This window comes from Bombina bombina, chromosome 3, assembly GCF_027579735.1.
Source record: "Bombina bombina isolate aBomBom1 chromosome 3, aBomBom1.pri, whole genome shotgun sequence".
NCBI classification, from domain to species: domain Eukaryota; kingdom Metazoa; phylum Chordata; class Amphibia; order Anura; family Bombinatoridae; genus Bombina; species Bombina bombina.
In genome coordinates this window covers 214,813,676-214,820,602 of record NC_069501.1, presented here as the reverse complement: position 1 = coordinate 214,820,602, position 6,927 = coordinate 214,813,676, and positions in this window count along the sequence as shown.

Below are 6,927 nucleotides of genomic sequence, written 5' to 3'. Positions count from 1 at the left end.
TTAGTTTTTTTTCAGCCGAAACTCCCATTGTTTCCTATGGGGAAATGCCGAATTTTACCGAGCTAATTCGGATTTATTCGGAGATACGGCAGCTATTTCGGATTAATTCGGTAGATTCGGAAGTATTTTAATTCGGAAATCCGAATCGATCCGAATCTCCGAATTTACCGAATTTACCGAATTTCCGAATTAATCCGAAACGAACCGCACATGTCTATTATACATGCTGAATTGAAGTTTGGTCTGTATTATACATGTTAAATTAAAGTGCGGTCTGTATTTTACATGCTCAATTGAAGTGCGGTCTGTATTATACATGCTAAATAGAAGTTTGGTCTGTATTATACATGCTAAATTGAAGTGCGGTCTGTATTATACATGCTAAATTGAAGTGCGTTCTGTATTATACATGCTAAATTGAAGTGCGGTCTGTATTGTACATGCTAAATTGAAGTGTGCTCTATCATTTTCTAAATTGAAGTATTTTTAACACAATATGTTTCTTTTTATGTTTACTTTGATTTACTATATTTTTCATATCCCTTTAAAAACTAGGTTTGAAAACATTGGGTTTGGGTGTTACTGCAGCCACAGCAGGGACTAATATTAGGAAGAAGAAAAAAGATTGTGGTATTAACGCATATTAAATCTTGCTGACATTTTTTGTAAGTAATCAGGAGTTGGCTGGTAGCCCATTCTGAGGTTGGAGCAATTCCATAGCCAGGTCTCATATGAAACGTTTTCTCATCTAGTTAATTAAAGATAAATGGCACAAACTAGAGCACATGACCTTAGTATGTGATTGCCCTTTAAGTTAAATGTGGGCACTCAGTCTATTTTTTTTATTTTTTTTTCTTGATCATGAGAGGTTTCCAGTACTTCAGCTATCCCTGCTGTTGTAAAGGACATAAAGGTGCAAAAAGAACACGCTCTAATGTTTAGGGCATTTTAATTAGCTTAAAGAAAGTGATTAAATACTTACAGGTAGATTACAGGTTATGCGCACTATAGGGAATTTAACGAACGCAACAAAAGTTGCGTTATTTTACCCCCTATAGCGCAGCCATTACAAGTTTTCAAACAGCCGGCTTGTGCGTGCGATATGGTTGCGTTGAGCTCCATACTGCACACAATACAAGCACTGTTTTGACGTGCTCGTGCACGCTTCCCCCATAGACATCAATGGGGAGAGTGGGTCAGAAAAAAAGCCTAACACCTGCAATCGCGGAAAGAAAGCTCCGTAACGCAGCCCCATTGATGTTTATGGGGAAAAAAAATAACGTTTAAACCTAACACCCTAACATAAGCCCTGAGTCTAAACACCACTGATCTGATGCCCCCGACATCGCCGACACCTACATAATGTTATTAACTACCTAATAGTTATATTGTAGCTAGCTTAGGTTTTATTTTTATTTCACAGGTAAGTTTGTATTTATTTTAATTAGGTAGACTAGTTAGTAAATAGTTATTAACTATTTACTAACTACCTAGTTAAAATAAATACAAACTTACCTGTGAAATAAAACCTAACCTGCCTTACAGTAAAACCTACCATTACAAAAAATAAAAAACACTAAAATTACAAAAAATAAAAAAAAACTACCATTACAAAAAATAACAAACAAAATTATCTAAAACAATAAAAATTATTCCTATTCTAATACCCTTTAAAAAAAAGAAAACTCACCCCAAAATAAAAAAGTCTAATCTAGAATAAACTACAAAGGGCCATTAAAAGGGCCTTTTGTTGGCCCTTAAAAGGGCCTTTTGAAGGGCATTGCCCTAAAGTTACAAAACAAAACAACAACAAGAAAAGCTACAAAACAAAACAATTACCCCCTAACAGTATACAAACCTCCACCCCCCAAACCCACAAAATAAAAATAAAGTAAAACCTAATCTACCCATTGCCCTAAATAGGGCATTTGTATGGGTATTGCCCTTAAAAGGGCATTTAGCTCTTTTTCCTGCCCTTAAAAGGGCATTCAGCTCTTTTATGAACTGCAAAGTATCCGATATAGAAGCAACAAAGTAGCAATTCCCAAAACATCAATCCAGAGATAACTTGTAGTTTAAAACGTCCAATTTATTGACAAAAAGTTAAAAGTTTAGGGGCTGAGTGGAGAGCCCCAGCGATTCCAGCATCACAACCTATGCTGGGAACACGGAGTCGGCACAACATCGAGGCTGTACATTCTCTCTTTGAGTATAAGCGTTGTATGCTAACCAGGACTGGTGTATCTGTGATTGCACAGAGGATTACGTTAGAATTCTTCAAATCCTCATATAACAGCTGCCGAACAAGGCGAGTCTTGACGGAGAAGGGGTAAGCCTGTGTTGCCATTTGAAATATTGATATTAACACTGTGGGTTACACTGTTTCAAGCCCTGCGAATTGTGGAACTCCTAGTGAGTTGTTTGTCATGGGTGGCTGTACATATAACATCTTTACGAGTAGTTACACTTGAGAGACTCTGTGACAAATATAGGTGTTTCTTTTATGAAATGCCCAGGCCCTAATCTAAAAATAAAAACCCACCCCATTAGACAAAATAACAAACAAATTATCAAAAATAATAAAAATGATTCCTATTCTAATACCCATTTAAAAAAAAAAAACATCCCAAAATAAAAAACTTAATCTAGAATAAACTACCAATAGCCCTTAAAAGGACCTTCTGTAGGGCATTGCCCTAAGTTAAACAGCTCTTTTACCTGAAAAAAAATACAAAGACCCACTAACATTACAACCCCCCCAACCCACAAACTAAAAAAAAAACCTATCTAAAAAAACCTAAGCTACCCATTACCCTGAAGAGGGCATTTGTATGGGCACTGAACCTTAAAATGCCATTTAGCTCTATTGCATTGCCCTTAAAATGGCATTTAACTCTTTTATGAAAAGCCCAAACCCTAAACTAAAAAAAAAAACACCCAAAAAAGTTTTAAAAATCCTAACACTAACCCCCAAAGATCCACTCACAGTTGCTGAAGTCCCGCTTCAAGGATCTTCATCCCGGCGGCTCCATCTTCATCCCAGCCGCAGGCGGCTCCATCTTCATCTAGGCGGCAGGCGGCTCCATCTTCATCCAGGCGGCATCTTCTATCTTCATTCTGGCGGCGTCTGGCGCCGACCGGGTCCAACCTGAAGACATCCGGCGCTGAGCATCATCTTCATACGGTCGCCGCCGTATGCTGAATCTTCAATGCAAGCAATGCAATTCAAAATGGTGTCCCTTGCATTCCTATTGGCTGATTTGATTTTGCAAATTCAAATCAGCCAATTGGATGAGAGCTACTGAAATCCTATTGGCTGTTCAAATCAGCCAATAGAATTTCAGTAGCTCTCATCCTATTGGCTGATTTGATCATGGGCCTTCCCCCCGGGAAGGCCCATAATAGCTGGTATTAATAGCCTTACGGACTATTATCAGCTTATATAGATCACTTTTTACAGAGATATGTAATACAGTTACCATCTTTTATTAAAGACACTACGGATCTTCTAAATAAATTGTCAGTTATCAAAAAAGAAGAAAGTTACATCTTGATAACATGTGATGCTTGTGCTTTATATTCTAACATCTCCCATTCAATTAGGATTGAATGTATAAAAAAGTGATGTTTGTGCTTTATATTCTAACATCTCCCATTCAATTGGGATTGAATGTATAAAATAAAATAATAAAAAATTAAATAAAATATCTTTATGATGATATGTATATGCCTGTAAGTCAGAAAGAATATATATTGGAATTAATTTGGTTTATTCTTCAACACAACTATTTTAATATCAAGATCAATTTTTCCTACAAATCAAGGGTACCGCCATGGGGACCAGGTCTGCCCCCAGTTTTGACAATATGGTGATGGGTAGGTTTCAAGAAACCTACATTTACCATCGGAACTGGGGTCAGAACCTGGTCTTCTATGGTAGGTAGATTAACTAAAATTTCAGCCTCAACTGCCAGGAAAATTGTTCGGGATGCATAAAAAAATCAAATCAAGGGTACCGCCATGGGGACCAGGTCTGCCCCCAGTTTTGACAATTTGGTGATGGGTAGGTTTCAAGAAACCTACATTTACCATCGGAACTGGGTTCAGAACCTGGTCTTCTATGGTAGGTAGATTAACTAAAATTTCAGCCTCAACTGCCAGGAAAATTGTTCGGGATGCAAAAAAAAAAACAACAAATAACTTCAGGTGAAATACAGGACTCTCTGAAAGGTACTTCAAGAAAGATGGGCTGCATGGTCGAGTCGCCAGAAGAAAGCCATTACTACGCAAATGCCACAAAGTATCCCACTTACAATACGCCAAACAGCACAGGGACAAGCCTCAAACCTTCTGGCACTAAGTAATTTGGAGTGATAAGACCAAAATTGAGCTTTTTGGCCACAACCATAAATGCTACATTTGGAGAAGAGTCAACAAGGCCTATGATGAAAGGTACACCATTCCTACTGTGAAACACGGAGGTGGATCGCTGATGTTTTGGGGATGTGTGAGCTACAAAGACACAGGAAATTTGGTCATAATTGATGGCAAGATGAATACAGTATGTTATAAAAAAATACTGGAGGAAAATTTGCATTCATCAGCCTGGAAGCTGTGCATGGGACGTACTTGGACATTCCAACATGACAATGATCCTAAACACAAGGTCAAGTTGATCTGTCATTGGCTACAGCAGAATAAAGTGAAGGTTCTGGAGTGGCCATCTCAGTCTCCTGACCTCAATATCATTGAGCCACTCTGGGGAGATCTCAAACGTGCAGTTCATGCAAGACAGCCCAATAATTAACAGGAACTGGAGGCTTTTTGCCAGGAAGAATGGGCAGCTTTACCATCTGAGAAGATAAAGAGCCTCATCCACAAATACCACAAAATACTTCAAGCTGTCATTGATGTTAAAGGGGGCAATACATTGTATTAAGAACTGGGGTATGTAAACTTTTGATCAGGGTCATTTGGGTAGTTTCTGTTGTCATTATGATTAAAAAGAGTAAATAAAGTTGACTGATAATAAATGGCTTCAGCCAAACACTAACCATGAGTGAAAGAAAAGTTTTTGTGTTATCATTCATATTCTCTGAAAAATGGCCAATAAATCATAAATTCTGCTAGGGTATGTAAACCTATGAGCACAACTGTACTTAGATTTAGTCCTTACATGGGACCCCAATAAATCTGTCTCCTCCCACACTTTTTTCAAAACAGTAGATAGTAATAATTTTCTAAATTATAATAGTAACCATCTATAAAGTTGGAAAAAGAATATTCCATACAGCCAGTTCTGTAGAATTAGGAGAAACTTCTCTACTCTAGATACTTATGACAAACAGGCCGTAATTCTTAAAAATAGGTTTGAAGAAAAGGTTATCCTTATCAGCTTATAGAAGAAGGTTTTATCCTCAACAACAAATCCACAATCATATTTAGAAGGGCTCCTACGCTAAAAAAAAAATTTGCACTCAGTAAAATAGCGATGAATAAAATAACCCAAGGAAAACTTCTTAGAGATAATACATTTACTATGAAGGGAGCTTTTAGGTGTAAAATTAAGAGGTACAATATGTGTAAATGTATTTCTCATGGGGCTAAGAGTATTACCTCTAACACTACAGGATGTACAGTTGTGCTCATAAGTTTACATACCCTGGCAGAATTTATCATTTCTTGGCCATTTTTCAGAGAATATGAATGATAACACAAAAACTTTTCTTTCACTCATTGTTAGTGTTTGGCTGAATCTATTTATTATCAGTCAACTTTGTTTACTCTTTTTAAATCATAATGACAACAGAAACTACCCAAATGACCCTGATCAAAAGTTTACATACCCTGGTGATTTTGGCCTGATAACATGCACACAAGTTGACACAAAGGGGTTTGAATGGCTATTAAAGGTAACCATCCTCACCTGTGATCTGTTTGCTTGTAATTAGTGTGTGTGTATAAAATGCCAATGAGTTTCTGGACTCCTGACAGACCCTTGCATCTTTCATCCAATGCTGTACTGATGTTTCTGGATTCTGAGTGGGGAAAAGCAAAAGAATTGTCAAAGGATCTGCGGGAAAAGATAGTTGAACTGTATAAAACAGGAAAGGGATATAAAAAGATATCCAAGGAATTGAGAATGCAATTATGTCATTATGATTTAAAAAGAGTAAACACAGTTGATTGATAATAAATGGATTCAGCCAAACACTAACCATGAGTAAAAGAAAAGTTTTTATGTTATCATTCATATTCTCTGAAAAATGGCCAAGAAATCATAAATTCTGCCAGGGTATGTAAACTTATAAGCACAACTGTATGTATCCTATCCAAGAAAGATTAAATTGCAGCTCAACTTTTGTTATATATGTATTAACATGTAAATGTGGGATTCAATATTTAGGGCGCACTATCAGAAAGATTAGAAAGAGATGGGGAGTGCATTATAGAAATATTACTAAAAATTGTAATAAACATAGTGTCTCTAGGCATAATGGAATATGCCAACGGGGGACCACTTGCAATTTTCATATAACCCCTCTAGAGAGTATCCCGCATTTGAAGGGTTCCAATAGGTTTATGAGACTCCGCCAAAGAGAGACCTACCGGATTTTTAATTTTGGCAGTCTGTTTCCGGAGGGTTTAAATGAAAATATTGACATGGCAGCTTTTTAAATAATAACTTGTCCTGGGGAAAAATAATACTCTCATATCTATTCTTTGTATCTGTTTGTAATCCCACCACTGTTCTCAAAAGTGTCCCTCACAATATCATGCATTAAGTTTGCCATCCTATTATCAAGCTATAGGTGGCACAGCATTTTTTGTCACTCAGTCTAAACAATGACTATATACTATTCCCCACTTGCATTACTTTCCTTTATTAGTTCTACCATAGTCCTTTCCCTTAGCACCACTATATCA